The 22,821-nt window shown below is 38.0% G+C and overlaps 2 non-coding genes across 2 annotated transcripts; both read left to right on the forward strand.

The window, feature by feature from the left end:
- The first annotated feature begins 18,432 nt into the window (after positions 1 to 18,432).
- TRNAC-GCA (transfer RNA cysteine (anticodon GCA)) lies at positions 18,433 to 18,503 on the forward strand. The gene has a single exon. It is a non-coding gene; the product is annotated as a tRNA-Cys (tRNA).
- A 2,362-nt stretch (positions 18,504 to 20,865) lies between these two features.
- TRNAC-GCA (transfer RNA cysteine (anticodon GCA)) lies at positions 20,866 to 20,937 on the forward strand. The gene has a single exon. It is a non-coding gene; the product is annotated as a tRNA-Cys (tRNA).
- The last annotated feature ends 1,884 nt before the right edge of the window (positions 20,938 to 22,821 follow it).

Raw genomic sequence — 22,821 nt, forward strand, 5'->3', positions numbered from 1 at the left:
ACCGATCCAGCATTGGCCTACACACCCGGTTCATGAGGTCCATGAACACGGCAGGAGCATTGGTGAGCCCAAACGGCATCACCACGAACTCATAATGGCCATAACACGTCCGAAACGCGGTCTTCTTTATATCCTCCTCCCTAACCCTCATCTGATGATAGCCTGAACGCAAATCGATCTTGGAGAACCAAGATGCTCCCTGCAACTAATCAAAGAGGTCATCAATCCTCGGGAGTGGGTAACGGTTCTTCACCGTTACCTTATTCAGCTCTCGGTAATCTATGCACATCCGGTGCGACCCATCCTTCTGTTGGATTAATGTCTAAGTCCATAACTATAATTAGTAAGACTTGACCCGACCCGACATGGTCCATTTGGGTTACATGGCATCATGCACTTGGATAGACTAAAATGAGAGAAATAACACTTAAGGTTTATTAATATATTATAAGTTCTAATATATTAATAAGATTATTTAATTAGTATTGATCAATAATTAATTTAGAATTAATTATGTGATCAAAAGAAGACTAATGGGTTGATTGTGTAAATCATCCATACTTATATAGTGGGCTAATGCTCCATGGATTATCAAGTTGGACTAAAACCCATTGGATGCTCCATGGTGTATTTGAACCCATGGATCCATGGAAATGGATAGCCATGACAATTAGGGTTTACCCTAATTGTAACACACTATATAATGATCTCTTTCTTGGGAAAATCGGTGACATGATATGCATGGAGGGCAAGCCGATTCTTGAAGTGTTCTAATTTCTCTCTAAGTTATTCCAAGTGCTTATGGTGTTGTGTGAACCATTTGAGGTGTCACACTTGGGGCACTAGGCACTCAAGCTTCATGCAGACAAACACCAACAAAAGGTATGTTATTCTAACTTGTGTTATTCAAAGTTTTGTATGCTAGAATTGAACAATACCTTGGAAAGTTCATAATTGCATGTATAATAGAGAAAACATAGATCCAAGGTATTTAGGGTTGCATGTACACTTAGGAGTGTTAGATTGCTAAAAACCCAACAGTGGTATCAGAGCCTAGGCTTGTTTTCTTGTTGTACTTGCTTAAACTGCTTAAAAATCGACTTTTGGTGCTGTCTTCCCAGTAGAATCGCCGAGTCCATGAAGGGGCTCGATGAGTCCAAGGCTAAATGCATCCAACTCGCCGAGTTTGTTCATGCACTCGACGAGTTGGACCCCCAGACAGCATATTTTCGAGTTTTGGTGTTGGAATTGGTCTAGAATCATTAAATTTGACTGTTTTGGACTTATAAAACTTGTTTTGAATGTGGTAATGATTATGTTAAACGAATTTCAATGCTATAATAAAAGTTTCAAGTTTATATGTGTTCATGTTATTCTTGAAAATTGTTGATTATGAATGATCATGCTTATGAGTTTTGCTAGATCATAGGAATTGTGTGCAAATTGTTTGGTGATATAATTCATGATCTTGTTGAAAATTTTATGGAGTTCATAACTTGTCCTCAAGTTATGAATTTTCAAGAATTTTATGTTTCCTTGATTTATGAGTTAGTTTAGATTGATAATGAAAAAATTATGTTTTAGTTGTTTTCAATCCATATTAGTCTAAAAGAAGTTCATAAAATATGTTTTTGTAACTTGTCTTCAAGTTATGTGAAAAGTCATATTTATGAATCTTAAAAACTCATAAAAGTTTTGTAGGTTACATAAAATGTAAGAGTTTTTTCCATTAAATAGTTTAATGACTCCATAACTTGTCCTCAAGTTATGGATATTGAAGAGACACTTCTTTAAAGTGTTTTTAAAGAATAAGGGGTTACATTAAAATGAAGAGTCTTCATTTTAATGAACCATTAAACTCATAAGTTATGATTTAAAGAGTCTTGAAATAGTTTCAAAATTTGCCCTCAAGTTTTGGAATTTGAAAAGTTACTCCTCATGTATACTTTAATTCCAAATTGAACATTGAAATTTTAAAAAGTTTAGAATTCAACCCTTATACTATTATTATAATTTTAATTATATAGATATGTATAAGAGGAAGTCAATCTTACCGTTAGTATGCCTCATTCACGAAGCCGGTCTATAAGGGGGGTATAAGGTTACTGCCTATAAAATGGCAGTTTAATGGTGTCCACTCTCACCCACCGCTTCCTTGACTGGTGGAGGGTCGTTAGCCGAACGGGTAGGAATGGACTATAATTCTCCCTTCATTAAAAGTATAATGAAAAATACTAAGTAACTAAACACTTATAAATTCCCAATCTTAGTTACTTAGGAAAATGTGAAAAGGTGCTAGCCCATAAAATTACACTTTGTATCTTATCAAGTCGTTAGTGGAGCGTGTGTGGTTAACCGGCACACTAACATGGACTGGTAAGAGTGGCAAAGGGTAACTTGACTTTATTATAGATCGGTGGAGCGTGTGTGGTTAACCGGCACATCGATTAGGTAATATTGTTGAGGGTACCAAGTCAATTTGTATGGTTATTCACACCTTGTTTGTGATCCTCGGCATCCCAGTCACAAACTTGAGAGGGCACAATCGAGATTCAAACATGCCGTTGAAAGTTCAATGTATCTCAAAAGATCTAGGAGTTTCAAAACCAATAAAACCTAATAATAAAATATTTCGTTTTCATGGTGGAAATTGGTAAATCGTCATTTACCTACCTTCAACTATTTTATAATTTGGATTACGACATCCCTCTTCCAGTTATAAATAGGTTGTTGGGTCCTAGCCTTAATATTTCATATTGGGAGTTATATTAAGGACTTTAAATCAACTAACTTGAATTTCTCCCATTATAGATGTCTAGTTTAGACAGTTATGGTCTTCCCAAATCTTTAGGAACAAGCTTCCTAATGAAGATGATATCCCAAATGGCAATCAAGGTGAAAGATCAATCCCTTTGTTGGGCATTTGTGGGACTAGAAATCATACTTCACTTCATCCACCTCCTCCAATAAATCTCCCTATCCCACAAGTTTTAAGACTTGATAAGTTCTAAGTCACTCAATCCCTATTGGCAAGAAAAGTCTATATGTGCTTAGATCTTGGGGATTAAGCCACATATTGACAAGTCGGGAGAGTCGGGTGTCGAAGTCTCGAGGTAGCTGGCTGCTGACTTGGTTCTTCAGTCACTCCCTGATGACAGGTCGCGGCAAGACCCTTAATGATCTTACCTATTTGCTTGATGATGCTAAATCAGCAATGATTTGGAGCATTAGTAAAGCAAATTGGATTGGAAGATCTACTTTCCAAACCTATTTGGACATTGAAAAATGGTGACATTGGAGGTCCAGGAAAAACTTTTTCTTCCCAATGGAAAGGGATCGGCCATAGTCAACTCGGTTGACCAAATGGTAAAGAGAAAGGTTAAGTCTGTGATAGTCCCATGTACCGTTTCCAAAGAGTCCATATGATTCTATTGCCAAAGGAAAGACATTGGTTGCGAAGCTGCTAAATTTACCTGAAACATCTTAAGGATGGTAAAGTCAATAGGTTTGACTCTACTTCAGGTAAAGTCCATTGTCTAACTCTATTAAGTTTCTCTTATGAGATTCTTATTGCATAATGTGACGAGGTCATATGTTGATGTTTTAAGAATCAAAGGAAAAGTGAAGAAACTTAAAGGAAGTATATGCTGATTCTGATCGCGAAGATGCATTTCGATTGCATGGTTCGGTGATCAGAATTTTGAGTTGTTACTTAAGAGTTATGATATATTGCTTAGGAATAGATAACAACAAGTTTTCCATATGGATTGTAAGGATAAATTTTTCCGCAAAGTTTTAAAAAAAAAATAAAAATGGTTTTGATTTTATTTATTTTAAGTATCCTTCCAATGGCATTTGTAAAAAAATTGTTGATTATATGTTTCCATTGATAAGCAATACGGGTAAATGGATTTGATTGTTTCATTAGTGGAAGTGTCATAATTTACCAAATAAGGAACGATTCTCATCGCCCAAGTTTCAGTTGGATAGAAACTTGGAATCATGCAACTTGTATTGTATGATCATGAGAATTTTTTTATATATTTGGGAAATTAAGTCTAATTCCTTGTTCACATGTATATGTGAATCAAGTGAAGGACAAAGGGATCAGATACACTTGGGTGTGCGCTGATCAGGTCCACCACAAAGTTGATAAGATTATTCATTATGATTTACTAAAGTTTAGTAAATGTGGTTATACTTACAAGTTTAAGTATAGTTCTGGATCATTGGATAAGTTTCAATGATAGACATAATGAGTAAGAAGAATCAAATAAGGCAGAAAAATAAAAGTTTCTCTAATCTGAAGAGATAGGAGAGTACTTGAGTATCTTGTTTTATGATTATCTTAGTGATTATGAAACCATGTCACAACTGATCCTCTGAGGACACCTTAGTTCATTTTGTTTGACTATGGAGAGGAATCGTGAATTGTTGAAATGGTTAGATCTAAAGATAAATTATACTTTGTTCCAAAATTAAATCTTAGAGTCATACTCCAAGATTAAGCCTTGAGTGACATAATCTTAAGAAAGGTTTAAAACACTTGTTAAATGTAGAGTAAAATGTGTTCTTACTCTTGTACATTTGAAATTGGTAAGTTGTGATGTTTTGGATAAAACAAAGACCAACTTAGAACAGTTGTGAGAAGTGTTTAACTTGATAAGAATCTGCACTAACTCTTGAATATTCATTTTTGTCAAGGAATGGTTCTTGACAAAGAGAATATTATATGTCAAGAGGTCAGTGGGAGTCTTAAAAGGATCTTAAGATAGATTCAAGAACTAATCAAGAGTTTCGTTAATCACTAGACCACGACTCGAGGTTTGTAACCTATCGTGTTGACATATTCTGTGCCCATTCCAGTTAAAGTTGGTTTTGCATTGGAGTTCTGAGAGTTCTCAACTGGTTGCATAACATGTTGGAAGCAATGGCAGGCCCTTGTGCTACCAGGTGGCAAGAAATTAAGACTGCACAAGTTCAGTCGATATGAATTTGGATTTGTCATTAACCTTGTCGTGTGATTATGGTTATGTCAAATTCACATGGATAGGAACACATACACCATCAAAATCTAAGTGTCATAAGGTTTCTCTCCGATTCATGAAAATTGTAGTGAGGAAACTCTTTCACTAAGTAGATTTAAGTGGATAGCAAGTGTGAAGTTTGCATTCTCATGTCGTTAGTGGAGCGTGTGTGGTTAACCGGCACACTAACTAATGAGAATGGAAAAGGTTTAGACTCACATGTGAGCTATCTAAGGAAAGGATTAGACTCCAAGTGTATGATTTGATAAAGTCTTATCAAGGCAATCTAGTATCAGAAATCTGACTGATTTCTAGGTACATGTCAAAGCTAGTGGGAGCATAAAGTGTTATGCTAGTTAGATAATAATCATTATGCTAGTGGGAGCATGATGATTATGTTGAAAGTTAGTAATGTTAATTATAGAAAACAAATGTTTCAACTCGCTTTGTAAAAGCTGTTTTACTATAATTAAGGGAGAGAAATTTATACTTCATTCCAATTCTACAAGCTTAGATTGAGATTTTAGTCAACTTTAGTCAAGAATATATATGAATGTTATGTTGGAATGGTTCAACATAAGGACTTTCTATATATGTTGCTTTCTCAAAAGTCGATTATGATTACGGCATCCCTCTTCATAGCTCGAATTATGAGAACATGGAAAATACAAATTTTATAGCATGAATCGTATCCCATATGCTTCGGATATAGGATCGATTGCATGTGTTATAATATTCATCCATTCTAAATTTTCCTAATGCTTAGGGCCTTAAGAAGGGAAAAGGGATTAGAACCGGATATGACTAAGATGATTGAGCAATTGTCGAGAACAATTTGGGGTTTTCCAAAGTTTGGTTACTCATGGACAATTGGAAGTATAGAGTAAGGATCGTATTGACATATTTTGGAAAGAGGCAACTCTTGTTCAAAAGTGATGGTCAAGATGGGAATATGGAATTGTTTCCATAGGTGGAAGTTGTTCTTTGAATCTGTGTAAGATTAAATAACTTAATGCAAAGAAGGATGTTCAAAGGAATGAACTTAGAATTTGAGACTTCATCTCCATGGAATTGCTTTCCATTGGAATATTTTGTAATGATTGTTGCCAAGTCTTTGTGACTTGTGTGAATATCATTACAAGAGGATGATTGCATAGATTACGGTAAATGACAAGAACTTGGTATTCTTACATTTACAATCAGGATTGGGATTGTGAAATGAGAATCATTGAAGTCATGTTCAATTGATATACATTTCAGAAAGAGATGACCATATGTAAACATAGTGTGCATACTTGGAGTATGGCATAGCTATTGTTTAAAGAAACATAGTATGCATGCTTGGAGCATGGCATCACTACTGTTTCAATTCAAGTATTAAGTTGATTAATCGAAACATGAATAATGAGTGATCAATATGGTGCTTAGATAAAAGGTGTTTTATTTACGCTCAAAGTGTTGAGGCCATATAGGACTAGTATTATTTTGTGTTTCACTTTGCATGTTTTGACTTCCAGAATAACTATGTCATTCTCCCGAATGACCAAGTTATTCAAACCATCCACAGTCGGTCATATGTTGGAAGTAGATATGAATCAAGACTGTCGTGAATTTGGCTTGTATGATTTGTCTAAAGTGCTTTAGACAATGCAATGATAGCTACAACGTTCATGAGTACTCATAAGGGCTGAGTATTAGATTAAACCCATGCTCATTTGGATTCACTTCATGGATTTTATCACGAGTGAATCATGAGACGATAATATCTTATATTCTTCAAACCTAGAGATATGATTTGTTGCCTATGAGTTGGTTATACATTGATTGTGGGAAAACGCATTGGTAACTCGATGCTATAAAACGTGCCTTTGTGTATGATTCAATAAGTAGTCAGTACAAGCATATGAGTCAAATTTTATCCATTCCTTTTACCCTCAAAGGGATAAAAGCGATATCTGTGGGCCCCTCGATGATTTAGTGATGACAAAAGTAAGTGCTCGGCCGGGCCTGGACTGATTTGATTTGTTCAATTAGTCAGTCGTCATAAATCAGAAATCAGGAAACAACAAATGGACAGAGAGAATGATTATAATCTATGTCTCAGTCCATATGATATCTAGAATGGATGAATATATGATCACTTATCTAATGGACAAGTCATCGACAGAGGTTAGAGTTCATCGACAAGGTCAGAGATCGACAGAAGCTTTTGAGAGCTACGATTGCTAGTCGGGTTTTGAAGTCATACTTGCAATAATAGTTTTAGACTTATCCAAGTGGGAGACTGTTGGATTAATGTCTAAGTCCATAACTATAATTGGTAAGACTTGACCCGACCCGGCATGGTCCATTTGGGTTGCATGGCATCATGCACTTGGATAGACTAAAATGAGAGAAATAACACTTAAGGTTTACTAATATATTATAAGTTCTAATATATTAATAAGATTATTTAATTAGTATTGATCAATAATTAATTTAGAATTAATTATGTGATCAAAAGAAGACTAATTATATATATGGGTTGATTGTGTAAATCATCCATACTTATATAGTGGGCTAATGCTCCATGGATTATCAAGTTGGGCTAAAACCCATTGGATGCTCCATGGATGCTCCATGGTGTATTTGAACCCATGGATCCATGGAAATGGATAGCCATGACAATTAGGGTTTACCCTAATTGTAACACACTATATAATGATCTCTTTCTTGGGAAAATCGGTGACATGATATGCATGGAGGGCAAGCCAATTCTTGAAGTGTTCTAATTTCTCTCTATGTTATTCCAAGTGCTTATGGTGTTGTGCGAACCATTTGAGGTGTGACACTTGGGGCACTAGGCACTCAAGCTTCATGAAGACAAACACCAACAAAAGGTATGTTATTCTAACTTGTGTTATTCAAAGTTTTGTATGCTAGAATAGAACAATACCTTGGAAAGTTCATAATTGCATGTATAATAGAGAAAACATAGATCCAAGGTATTTAGGGTTGCATGTACACTTAGGAGTGATAGATTGCTCAAAACCCAAAACCTTCTTCTTCACAAACAGGATCGGGGCTCCCCAGGGTGAACTGCTCGGACGAATAAATCCCTTGTCTAGCAGCTCCTGCAGCTGCGTAGACAACTCCTGCATCTCGGGAGGAGCCAATCAGTAGGGTGCCTTGGCTATCGGAGCCGCTCCAGGAACTAAATCGATCCTGAAATCTACCTGACGCTCCGGAGGTATTCCAGCAAGTTCCTCCGGAAACACATTAGCGTAGTCTCGCACCACTGGAACCTCGCTCACCGTCGCCTTACCCACCTCCCGGGTATCCATCACGTATGCGACATACCCTGCGCATCCCTGCTGAAGGTAGCGTCTAGCCTTCGCTGCTGAACATACTGTGGGTCCACAATGTGGCCTCTCGCCATGAATCACTAACTCTCCCCCACCTGGGGTCCTGACTCGCACAAGCTGCTGTGCGTAATCTATCACCGCCCCATTAGGGCTCAACCAATCCATGCCTATAATCACCTTGTTCCCACGCAATGGAATGGGAACCAAATCTACCAAGTAGCGCTCCTCAAACAAACGCAATACGCAATCCCGAAACACCATCGATGCTCGCACCGATCGATCATTAACAATCTCTACCTCTAAAGGGCAATCCAATACGCCCGAAGACTCAGAAAACTTCTGGCTAAGCGCAAGGGAAACAAATGATCGGGAGGCACCCGAGTCGAACAACACCTGAACTAGGATGTCGTTCACATGGAACGATCCTAATGCATACATATACACACAGAGCACATATCAATATCATAACATCATAAAATAAAGTAGTGGGAAAGAATCATACGCGTCATCACGTCGGGTACGGCGCGAGCCTCCTCGGTAGTCAGCTGAAATGTCCGGCTCCTCACCACCAGAGCCTCTGCCTTGCCTTGCCAGCCATCAGTGATCCGCAAGGTCGCTGGAGCTGGCACCTTCACTGGCGCAGATGCTGTCAACCGGGGACAATTGGCCTTCTTGTGGCCCCTCTGGTTGCAGTGAAAACACAGCAACTCTGATGTCTGAATAACCGAAGCAGGAGTAGTACAATCCCTGCTAAAGTGCCCTGCCTTGCCGCACTTGTAGCACTTGTAGCGGCCCGACCCTCCTTGGCCTTTCGGCCTCCCATCTGTTCCCATGGGCTTCTTCCCTGAAGCCCCAACCACCTGCCCCGCCTTTTATTTCCTCTTCCGAATGTGCTCCAAATCAATCTCCCTTTCCCTCGCCCTGGAAATCATGGAATCCAGGGTAGGGCAAGCTGAAAAACTATCATGCTCCCGGATGTCAGCCCGTAGCATGTCATGATAACGGGTCCTCCTCATATCCTCATCACCCGCATACTGGGGCACCAACAGTGCCCTCTCCCGGAACTTGGCGATGATCGTCGTCACAATCTCCGTCGTCTGCCTCATGTCCAAGAACTCCCTGGCCAGCTGCTGAAGCTCGACAGCTGGCACGAACTCCACCCTGAACCTGGTCGCAAAGTCCGACCAAGTCATAGCCTCGACAACCGAGGCTCCCAATGAGTCCCCCATGGACTCTCACCAATCCCTAGCTGGATCTCTTAAACACCCTGCTACGAACCTCACCTTCGACCCCTCAGGGCAGAAGCTAATCATCTGTGCAGACTCAATGTCGGCAAGCCATCGTCTGGCAGCTATGGGGTCTTTCGCCCCGTGAAAATCCGGCGCACCACTGCCCCTGAAGTCCTTGAAGGACAGTGTGCGAGATCCCGACTGGCCAGATGCCATGTCGCTCCTGAATGCCCGAAGGCGATCTTCCATCAGCTCGATTATCCCTTCCTTGATCGACCCGAAGATAATGGGGGTGGACTCAAGGATACCCCTGGTGATCTCTGACGCGATGAACTCGCATAGCCCCTCATCTACTGGCTCGGAACCTGATCCCGAGCCCGATCCCTCTCCAGAACCGCCGTCTATCGGCCTCGATCGTAGTACCACCATTATGCAATACATAAATATTAATCGTTAGTGATACGGATAGTTCTTGAGGGGTCGCATCTACTACAAGTTCACTGGTCTTATCTTGGGCTTCCTTGGTTCGGGTACGGATCCTCTACTTTCAGTAGTATGGGCCCATACTACCTTCCACATCTATCCGTACCTTCTCCAAGGACTGCCTCGACTCCACCATCTCCCTTTCACTACCACTGATCACTGCTATACTTATCCTAGGCTTGCCCTAGGGAAATCTCTGACTCTACCCTACCCATTCCTCAGCTGCTGAAGGCCTCCTTGTGATGCCAATTAGCCATTACCTGAATACCATCACATGTGAAGAGGCTTAAATAATCCTTCGAGTAACAGACTCGTCCCTACAACGGTTAGACTCAAACGAGAGCTGCGCAATAGGGTCAAATCCCGCACTGTAAGATTATTCAACCCTGATCAGATGTGACGTGACGTATTCACCTAATGGCTAACTCCCATCACTCAGAGTCCCACAAAGCACAAAGCAAGCAGCATTCGAACTACGGGAACAATCTCAAACAACTCTGCTTCTATAGAGAGAACTGAACTAGCATATAATGCTAAACTCATTCTATCAGGCATAACCCCTAACAGGCTATCCTACTGCTGTCTACTCAAATCTAGCATGTAATTTTCATACACTGAAGCACATAAAGCAGGCACATAAGGCATCACTCCTAGATCCTTAGTCCTATTCTAGCATGCTGTTCTACTAAAACTGATAAACACAACATAAACTTGTATGGGTACTTTGGGGAATACTTACTTGAGCTCGACCGGTTGCGCACATCACACACTTCGTTCCTTCTTAAAGTACTTTACTTAACCTTTTAGAAAACATTTTCTTTTTTAAAATCTTTTGACCCCTCAATTTGAGTTCAGACACCCCGAAGATGTGTCCGAATCCCTCAAACCAGGGCTCTGATACCAACTTGTAACACCCCAAAAATACCGGTTAAAAATTTCATTTTTAAATTTAGGTCAAAACATAAAAACATCATTACAAAACATTCATAATAATAATTCATGTCTGAAAACCGGTAATGCCATAGTAATAATTCAGAGTACATCCCAGAGACCCATAGTGCGGAAAACAAGAGTGTGTGTGATATGTCGCTACCGCGCCGACTCCTTTCCCTTAGCTGAAAAGGTACCTGGAATCAAAACTTTAAACTGTAAGCACGAAGCTTAGTGAGCTCCCTTATAATACCTCATACCATACACGCATACAACATACAACATGAAGCTAGGAGTTACCGGCCTTGCCCACACTCCGCTAGCCGGAAGATACGAGCCTCGCCGACACTCTACTATCTGGGAGATACGGGCCTAGCCCACACTCCACTCTCGGAGAGATACGGGCCTTGCCCACACTCAACCGCGAACCCATAATATACAAGTATCACACAGACAACAAGTATATACAACTCTATCATACTTGCACATATCATAATCAACTCAACCAAGCGATACGGGCTCGGCCCACACTCTAATACTAACGTTTCGTCTATACAGGCCGACCATGGTGCCTTAGACCCGTTCCTACTGGAAGGAAACTCACCTCGAAATAGCTTCTGGCATGTGTGGGAATTGACTGTCTGCTGCTGCTGCTGCTCCGGAAATGCTCCGGCTATAATTCCCACAGAACACTCAATCAAACACCGCTAACTGACCCTTGGTTAAAATGACTATTTTAATCTTGATCAACTCAAAAGTCAAAGCCAGAGTCAACTTTCAGTTGACCCGAATCGCCGAGTTGGCTCTCCAACTCGCCGAGTCCCTATCCAATCGATTGTCCTGCAACCCGTCTCTACTCGTCGAGTTGGGCGTTGACTCGACGAGTTCTCCTTCTAAAGGCTATCAACTTAATACAACCCACAATGCACAAACAAGCTTGGGGAATGCTCAAGAGGGACTTTCATGAAGCTAATAGAGACTACAAGCTTGAAAACAGAGGGGAAACGAGCTATACCTCAAGGGAAAACATTGAGATGTCACAAAGATGCTTGGCCTCCTTCTCCTCTTCTTGATCTACACTTCTTCCTCCTCAAAAACTTCAAGAAGACACAAAAACACTTTAATCTCAAAAGGAATGAGGGCAAAACGATGTTGGGAGCTCTGAGGGTGAATGGGGGCGAGCTTGGGGTGGAATTGAGGGTTTAAATAGGGTGCAAACCCTTGAAATTTAGGGTTTCATCAGACAGTTGCGACTCGCCGAGTCGCCAACTTAAAGGTGTTCTGGATCCCGTCCCTACTCAGCGAGTCAGACCTGCAACTCGCCGAGTCGAAGGCTAAAAATGAAGAACAATAAGATAAATTTTACGTACCAAAAACCAGGTGCTACACAGTGCCTGGTGGACCCCAACCCGTGGCTATAAACTCAGCCTATATAAGGGTTGAGTGGCCTTCATTTCACCCTTTTCACACTTTAAGAAGCTTTCTCTCTCTAGTCTCTCTCTATAATTTCGAGTTTCATTAAGAAACCTCAAGAATGTAAGTAATTATTCACTTCTCTTGTGTTTTAATCCCGTTTCTTGTGTTGAGTCCATGTTTCATTCCATATAACTTCATCCTTTCTAGATACTCTCTCTCTCACCAAGAACACACACTAGTGTTTGGTGGCTAAAAACCACATTCCAAGCCTCTTTCAATGAGTAAGTACCCTCCATGCTCAATGTTTACTAGAAATCACTGATTTTGGACCTGGAATCGACCCAAATCGTAAACTTGGAATGGGTTTACGGACGTACACCCTTCAATGGCCGTAGGTCGAATATTGGCCTTTAAATTCTACTTTGAGCTTTGCACAAGGCTTAAAATAATTCCAAGAGGCTAGAAAGGACCCCGAAACACCGAAAATCACACATCTCGTCCGGTGTTTACAGTCGTAAACCCATGGGCCATAAACCCATGGACCGCAAACCCAGTTCACAACTGTAAACTCCTTTTACGGTCGTAACAACTCATTCGTGGGAAAAAGTCTGTTTTCCTCGATCCAAACAATTCCCGATGACAGTCCTTAACCAAAAACAAGTGTTTATCTAACACTTATCTAACGAAATCACTAATTTAAATACATATATGTATTCATTTGATATCAGGATTTCCATTGAGTGCAACATACAGCAACTCAAGAATCGTCAAGTTCAATCGTCTGCATCCAACCAACAGTGAGTTCATACCGGTACGCTTTTCTGAGTTTTTCAGGTTTTCAGGGGGGGAATACAAGTCAAACCTAAAAGTTTTCATAACTTAAAAACTGATACAATTATAACGGTTTTCTATCAAACATTTAGACATATTTATCCCTTTTGTAATATGCGGAGCATAAGGGACGTTTTCTAAATTATAATTGCATAGTTTCCAAAACAATACATGAACGTAACTAAACATTCAAACTATAATAGGTATTGTTTGGGATTTCATTACCGGTCTTACAGATTCAGACTTCATCCCAAGCCAAACGTATAAACTATGTCAGATTTAGTTTATCCTTTTCTACGAATACAAACTTAGAGTATCTTGCTAAATAATTATTTATGTATAATTATTTGTACTCTACACCGTTACAAACGATTTCGAACTCGAGAACAACCGAAAAATACGTAAACTAATTATTACAAGATTGTGAGACTGATCTTCGTTATGCCCCTCGGGGTACCAATAAATCCTCACCGTTAGTATAACTAGAGTCTCCTGGAGGGAGAGCGTGAAATTTGTGAATACATTTATTCGGGACCGACAATCTCAACCTGAACTGTTAGCTACAGTTAGGTGGGCACGCCTGGGGTGACAAATTTTTTATTCATAAACGTCAAGGAGGTCACTGGTCATATTAGTATGGTTATACGACTCACAATAAGTAATAACCAACCTTTGTTCATGGAAATTCATTCTTCTATAGCTTTATTTCAATTAATAAAACTACACATCTATTTACTGGAAGGTAACCAGGATTTTCAAACAGTCTACGGTTTAGGGACACAGTCTACGGTTTTATTTTAACAAATAAAACTACTATCCATACTGGTGGTAACTAGGATTTTCAAACATAATATACTTTTCATATAGAAATCATCAAACATGTTGCAAAATATGGGATTTTATTGGTAAACATACTTTCATATTCATAACTCGATAATAACGATTTTTCAATACAAACGACAATTTACTTATAATGAAAAGAAATCATATATACAAACTCAGTTACAAGTTTTCAATACAAAACCATGCTTATGAACTCACCAGCTTTAGATGGTCATTTCTTTTAAGGTTTGTCCAAAATTTTTATTTAGGTTAATAGCATGCCAAATAAGTACTTTTTTTTATATAAAAATCATTTTCTAGGCGCTCCAACTTGATCTATCAACACCTTTCAGTCTTCTTTTTTTCGAATGTTGAATAATATAAATCAATGCTTAAAATAACCATCAAAATGGGTCCATAGCTCAGTGGTAGAGCATTTGACTGCAGTTCAAGAGGTCACCGGTTCGAACCCGGTTGAGCATTTGACAACCCGAAATTTATTTCGTTATTGTAACTCACTTCTGTTAATAAAATTTTCTTTTTTATTAAATTTTCCGTCAATATTCTTGGGTTAAGTAATTAAACTAGGGTTATTGTCATAATTACATGTGTCGGAAAACGAAAATGCGCGAAAACTCTCGATTCCCTAGAAAAGCAAAGAGTTCACGGCCCAGGGCGAGTTTACGTCCGTAAACTCGTGTACGGCTGTAAACTCTGTTTGTGGTCAGTGCCTGGTGGACCCCCACCCGTGGTTATAAACTCAGCCTATATAAGGGTTGAGTGGCCTTCATTTCACCATTTTCACACTTTAAGAAGCTTTATATCTCTACTCTGTCTCTACAATTTCGAGTTTGATCAAGAAACCACAAGAATGTAAGTAATTATTCACTTCTCTTGTGTTTTAATCCCTTTTCTAGTGTTGAGTCCATGTTTCATTCCATATAACTTCATCTTTGCTAGATACTCTCTCTCTCTCACCAAGAACACACACTAGTGTTTGGTGGCTAAAAACCACATTCCAAGCCTCTTTCAGTGAGTAAGTACCCTCCATGCTCAATGTTTACTAGAAACCACTGATTTTTGACCTGGAATCGACCCAAATCATAAACTTGGAATGGGTTTACGGCCATACACCCTTCAACGGTCGTAAACTCCATTTTAGATCGAATATTGGCCTTTAAATCCTACTTTGAGCTTTGCACAAGGCTTAAAATAATTCCAAGAGGCTAGAAAGGACCCTTAAACACCGAAAATCGCACATCTCGTCCAGTGTTTACAGTCGTAAACCCATGGGCCGTAAACCCATGGACCGCAAACCCAGTTAACAGCCGTAAACTCCCTTTACGACCGTAAACAGCTCATTCGTGGGAAGAAGTCTGTTTTCCTCGATCCAACCAATTCCCGATGACATTCCTTAACCAAAACCAAGTGTTTATCTAACACTTATCTAACGAAATCGATAATTTAAATACATATATGTATTCATTTGATATTAGAATTTCCATGAAGTGTAACATAGAGCAACTCAAGAATCGTCCAGTTCAATTCTCTACATCCAACCAACAGTGAGTTCATACCCCTAAGCTTATCTGAGTTTTTTAGGCTTTCAGGGGGGAATACAAGTCAAACCTAAAAGTTTTCATAACTTAAAAAATGATACAACTATAAAGGTTTTCTATCAAACATTTAGACATATTTATCCCTTTTGTAATATGCGGAGCATAAGGGACGTTTTCTAAATTATAATTGCATAGTTTCCAAAACAATACATGAACGTAACTAAACATTCAAACTATAATAGGTATATTTTGGGATTCGATTACCAGTCTTACAGATTCAGACTTCATGCAATGCCAAACATATAAACTATGTCAGATTTAGTTTATCCATTTCTACGAATACAAACTTAGAGTTTCTTGCTAAACAATTATTTATGTATAATTATTCGTACTCTACACCGTTACAAACGATTTCGAACTCGAGAACAACCGAAAAATACGTAAACTAATGATTACAAGATTGTGAGACTAATCTTCATTATGCCCCTCGGGGTACCAATAAATTCTCACCGTTAGCATAACTAGAGTCTTATGGAGGGAGAGCGTGAAATTTGACAGCTCGTTCGTGGGAAGAAGTCTATTTTCCTCGATCCAACCAATTCCCGATGACATTCCTTAACCAAAACCAAGTGTTTATCTAACACTTATCTAACGAGATCGATAATTTAAATACATATATGTATTCATTTGATATTAGAATTTCCATGAAGTGCAACATAGAGCAACTCAAGAATCGTCCGGTTCAATCCTCTGCATCCAACCAACAGTGAGTTCATACCCCTACGCTTTTCTGAGTTTTTTAGGTTTTCAGGGGGGGAATACAAGTCAAACCTAAAAGTTTTCATAACTTAAAAAATGATACAACTATAAAGGTTTTCTATCAAACATTTAGACATATTTATCCCTTTTGTAATATGCAGAGCATAAGGGACGTTTTCTAAATTATAATTGCATAGTTTCCAAAACAATACATGAACGTAACTAAACATTCAAACTATAATAGGTATATTTTGGGATTCGATTACCAGTCTTACAGATTCAGACTTCATGCAATGCCAAACATATAAACTATGTCAGATTTAGTTTATCCATTTCTACGAATACAAACTTAGAGTTTCTTGCTAAACAATTATTTATGTATAATTATTCGTACTCTACACCGTTACAAACGATTTCGAACTCGAGAACAACCGAAAAATACGTAAACTAATGATTACAAGATTGTGAGACTAATCTTCATTATGCCCCTCGGGGTACCAATAAATCCTCACCGTTAGCATAACTAGAGTCTCCTGGAGGGAGAGCGTGAAATTTGACAGCTCGTTCGTGGGAAGAAGTCTGTTTTCCTCGATCCAACCAATTCCCGATGACATTCCTTAACCAAAACCAAGTGTTTATCTAACACTTATCTAACAAAATCGATAATTTAATTAGCTATATGTATTCATTTGATATTAGAATTTCCATGAAGTGCAACATAGAGCAACTCAAGAATCATCCGGTTCAATCCTCTGCATCCAACCAACAGTGAGTTCATACCCCTACGCTTTTCTGAGTTTTTTAGGTTTTCAGAAGGGGAATACAAGTCAAACCTAAAAGTTTTCATAACTTAAAAAATGATACAACTATAAAGGTTTTCTATCAAACATTTAGACATATTTATCCCTTTTGTAATATGCGGACCATAAGGGACGTTTTCTAAATTATAATTGCATAGTTTCCAAAACAATACATGAACGTAACTAAACATTCAAACTATAATAGGTATATTTTGGGATTCGATTACCAGTCTTACATATTCAGACTTCATGCAATGCCAAACATATAAACTATGTCAGATTTAGTTTATCCATTTCTACGAATACAAACGTAGAGTATCTTGCTAAATAATTATTTATGTATAATTATTCGTACTCTACACCGTTACAAACGATTTGGAACTCGAGAACAACCGAAAAATATGTAAACTAATTATTACAAGATTGTGAGACTGATCTTCATTATGCCCCTCGGGGTACCAATAAATCCTCACCGTTAGTATAACTAGAGTCTCCTGGAGGGAGAGCGTGAAATTTGTGAATATATTTATTCGGGACCGACAATCCCAACCTGAACTGTTAGCAACAGTTAGGTGGGCACGCCTGGGGTGACAAATTTTTTATTCATAAACGTCAATGAGGTCACTGGTCATATTAGTATGGTTATACGACTCACAATAAGTAATAACCAACCTTTGTTCATGGAAATTCTTTCTTCTATAGTTTTATTTCAATTAACAAAACTACATATCTATTTACTGGAAGGTAACCAGGATTTTCAAACAGTCTACAGTTTAGGGAAACAGTCTACGGTTTTATTTTAACAAATAAAACTACTATACATACCGGTCGTAACCAGGATTTTCAAATAGAATATACTTTTCATATAGAAATCATCAAACATGTTACAAAATATGGGATTTTATTGGTAAACATACTTTCATATTCATAACTCGATAATAACGAATTTTCGACACAAACGACAATTTACTTATAATGAAAAGAAATCATTTATACAAACTCAGTTACTAGTTTTCAATACAAAACCATGCTTATGAACTCACTAGCTCTAGATGGCCATTTCTGTTAACGTTTGTCCTAAATTTTTATTTAGGTTAGTAACATGCCAAATAAGTACTTTTTTTATAAAAATCATTTTCAAGGCGATCCAACTTGATCTATCAACACCTTTCAGTCTTCCTTTTTTCGAATGTTGAATAATATAAATCAATGCTTCAAATAACCATCAAAATGGGTCCATAGCTCAGTGGTAGAGCATTGACTGCAGATCAAGAGGTCACCGGTTCGAACCCGGTTGGGCCCTTTGTTTGAATTTTTTTTTGTGACAACCCGCAATTTATTTCGTTATTGTAACCCACTTCTGTTAATAAAATTTACTATTTTATTAAATTTTCCGTCAAAATTCTTGGGTTATGTAATTAAACTAGGGTTATTGTCATAATTACAAACGTGTCGGAAAACGAAAATGCGCGGAAACTCTCGATTCCCTAGAAAAGCAAAGAGTTCACGGCCCAGGGCGTAAAGGACCCCCACCCGTGGTTATAAACTCAGCGTATATAAGGGTTGAGTGGCCTTCATTTCACCCTTTTCACACTTTAAGAAGCTTTATCTCTCGACCCTGTCTCTAGCATTTCGAGTTTGATAAAGAAACCTCAAGAATGTAAGTAATTATTCACTTCTCTTGTGTTTTAATCCCTTTTCTAGTGTTGAGTCCATGTTTCATTCCATATAACTTCACCTTTGCTAGATACTCTCTCTCTCACCAAGAACACACACTAGTGTTTTGTGGCTAAAAACCAAATTCCAAGCCTCTTTCAGTGAGTAAGTACCCTCCATGCTTAATGTTTACTAGAAACCACTGATTTTTGACCAGGAATCGACGCAAATCATAAACTTGGAATGGGTTTACAGCCGTACACCCTTCAATGGCCGTAAACTCCATTTTAGATCGAATATTGGCCTTTAAAACCTACTTTGAGCTTTACACAAGGCTTAAAATAATTCCAAGAGGCTAGAAATGACCCTTAAACACCGAAAATCGCACATCTCGTCCAGTGTTTACAGTCGTAAACCCATGGGCCGTAAATCCATAGACCGTAAACCCAGTTCACAGCCGTAAACTCCCTTTACGGCCGTAAACAGCTCATTCGTGGGAAAAGTCTGTTTTCCTCGATCCAACCAATTCCGAATAACATTCCTTAGCCAAAACCAAGTGTTTATCTAACACTTATCTAACGAAATCGCTAATTTAAATATATATATATATATATATATATATATATATATATATATATATATATATATATATATATATATATGTATTCATTTGATATTAGAATTTCTGTTAAGTGCAACATAGAGCAACTCAAGAATCGTCCAGTTCAATCCTCTGCATCCAACCAACAGTGAGTTCATACCCCTACGCTTTTCTAAGTTTTTCAGGTTTTCAGGGGGGAATACAAGTCAAACCTGAAAGTTTTCATAACTTAAATACTGATACAATTATAACGGTTTTCTATCAAACATTTAGACATATTTATCCCTTTTGTAATATGCGGAGCATAAGGGACATTTTCTAAATTATAATTGCATAGTGTCCAAAACAATACATGAAGGTAACAAAACATTTAAACTATAATAGGTATATTGTGGGATTTGATTAACAATCTTACAGATTCAGACTTCATGCAAAGCCAAACATATAAACTATGTCAGATTTATTTTATCCATTTCTACGAATACAAACTTAGAGTATCTTGCTAAATAATTATTTATGTATAATTATTCGTACTCTACATCGTTACAAACGATTTCGAACTCGAGAACAACCGAAAAATACGTAAACTAATTATTACAAGATTGTGAGACTGATCTTCATTATGCCCCTCGGGGTACCAATAAATCCTCACCGTTAGTATAACTAGAGTCTCCTGGAGGGGGATCGTCAAATTTGTGAATACATTTATTCGGGACCGACAATCCCAACCTAAACTGTTAGCTACAGTTAGGCGGGCACGCCTAGGGTGACAAATTTTTTATTCATACGACGCCGGAAGAAACGTCAAGGAGGTCACTGGTCATATTAGTATGGTTATACGACTCACAATAAGTAATAACCAACCTTTGTTCATGGAAATTCTTTCTTCTATAGTTTTATTTCAATTAATAAAAGTACATATCTATTTACTGGAAGGTAACAAGGATTTTCAAACAGTCTACGGTTTTATTTTAACAAATAAAACTACTATACATACTGGTGGTGGTAACCAGGATTTTCAAACAGAATATACTTTTCATATAGAAATCATCAAACATGTTACGAAATATGGGATTTTATTGGTAAACATACTTTCATATTCATAACTCGATAATAACGATTTTTCGATACAAACGACAATTTACTTATAATGAAAAGTTATCATTTATACAAACTCAGTGACTAGTTTTCTATACAAAACCATGCTTATGAATTCACCAGCTTTAGATGGTCATTTCTTTTAAGGTTTGCCCTAAATTTATACTTAGGTTAGTAGCATGCCAAGTAAGTACTTTTTTCTATAAAAATCATTTTCAAGGCGCTCCAACTTGATCTATCAACACCTTTCAGTCTTCTTTTTTTCGAATGTCGAATAATATAAATCAATGCTTCAAATAACCATCAAAATGGGTCTATAGCTCAGTGGTAGAGAATTTGACTGCAGATCAAGAGGTCACCGGTTCGAACCCGATTGGGCCCTTTGTTTGAATTTTTTTGTTGTGACAACCCGAAATTTATTTCGTTATTGTAACCCACTTCTGTTAATAAAATTTACTTTTTTATTAAATTTTTCGTCAAAATTCTTGGGTTAAGTAAATAAACTAGGGTTATTTTCATAATTACATAGATGTCGGAAAACGAAAAATGCGCGAAAAACTCTCGATTCCCTAGAAAAGCAAAGAGTTCACGGCCCAGGGGGAGTTTACGTCCGTAAACTCGTGTACGGCCGTAAACAATGTTTGCGGTCAGTGCCTGGTGGACCCCCACCCGTGCTTATAAACTCACCCTATATAAGGGTTGAGTGGCCTTCATTTCACCCTTTTCACACTTTAAGAAGCTTTCTCTCTCTACTCTGTCTCTACAATTTCGAGTTTGATCAAGAAACCTCAAGAATGTAAGTAATTATTCACTTCTCTTGTGTTTTAATCCCTTTTCTAGTGTTGAGTCCATGTTTCATTCCATATAACTTCATCTTTGCTAGATACTCTCTCTCACCAAGAACACACACTAGTGTTTGGTGGCTAAAAACCACATTCCAATCCTCTTTCAGTGAGTAGGTACCCTCCATGCTCAATGTTTACTAGAAACCACTGATTTTTGACCAGGAATCGACCCAAATCATAAACTTGGAATGGGTTTGTATCCGTAAACCCTTCAATGGCCGTAAACTCCATTTTAGATCGAATATTGGCCTTTAAATCCTACTCTGAGATTTGCACAAGGCTTAAAATAATTCCAAGAGGCTAGAAAGGACCCTTAAACACCGAAAATCGCACATCTCGTCCAGTGTTAACAGTCGTAAACCCATGGGCCGTAAACCCATGGACCGCAAACCCAGTTCACAACCGTAAACTTCCTTTATGGCCGTAAACAGCTCATTCGTGGGAAAAAGTCTGTTTTCCTCGATCCAACCAATTCCCGATGACATTCCTTAACCAAAACCAAGTGTTTATCCAACACTTTTCCTAACGAAATCGCTAATTTAAATACATATATGTATTCATTTGATATTAGGATTTCCGTTAAGTGCAACATAGAGCAACTCAAGAATCGTCCAGTTCAATCCTCTGCATCTAACCAGCAGTGAGTTCATACCCCTACGCTTTTCTAAGTTTTTCAGGTTTTTAGGGGGGGGGGGGGGGGAATAGAAGTCAAACCTAAAAGTTTTCATAACTTAAAAACTGATACAATTATAACGGTTTTCTATCAAACATTTAGACATATTTATCCCTTTTGTAATATGCGGAGCATAAGGCACATTTTCTAAATTATAATTGCATAGTTTCCAAAACAATACATGAAGGTAACAAAACATTTAAACTATAATAGGTATATTTTGGGATTTGATTACCAGTCTTACAGATTCAGACTTCATGCAAAGCCAAACATATAAACTATGTCAGATTTAGTTTATCCATTTCTATGAATACAAACTTAGAGTATCTTGCTAAATAATTATTTATGTATAATTATTCATACTCTACACCGTTACAAACGATTTCGAGCTCGAGTACAACCGAAAAATACGTAAACTAATTATTACAAGATTGTGAGACTGATCTTCATTATGCCCCTAGAGGTACCAATAAATCCTCACTGTTAGTATAACTAGAGTCTCCTGGAGGGAGAGCGTAAAATTTTTGAATACTTTTATTCGGGACCGACAATCCCAACCTGAACTGTTAGCTACAGTTAGGCGGGCACGCCTGGGTGACAAATTTTTTATTCATACGATGCCTGAAGAAACGTCAAGGAGGTCACTGGTCATATTAGTATGGTTATACGACTCACAAATAAGTAATAACCAACCTTTTTTCATGGAAATTCTCTCTTTTATAGTTTTATTTCAATTAATAAAACTACA

The sequence above is a fragment of the Lactuca serriola genome, chromosome 7 (genome assembly GCF_051521515.1).
Source record: "Lactuca serriola cultivar US96UC23 chromosome 7, Lser_US96UC23_V15, whole genome shotgun sequence".
Lineage (NCBI taxonomy): Eukaryota > Viridiplantae > Streptophyta > Magnoliopsida > Asterales > Asteraceae > Lactuca > Lactuca serriola.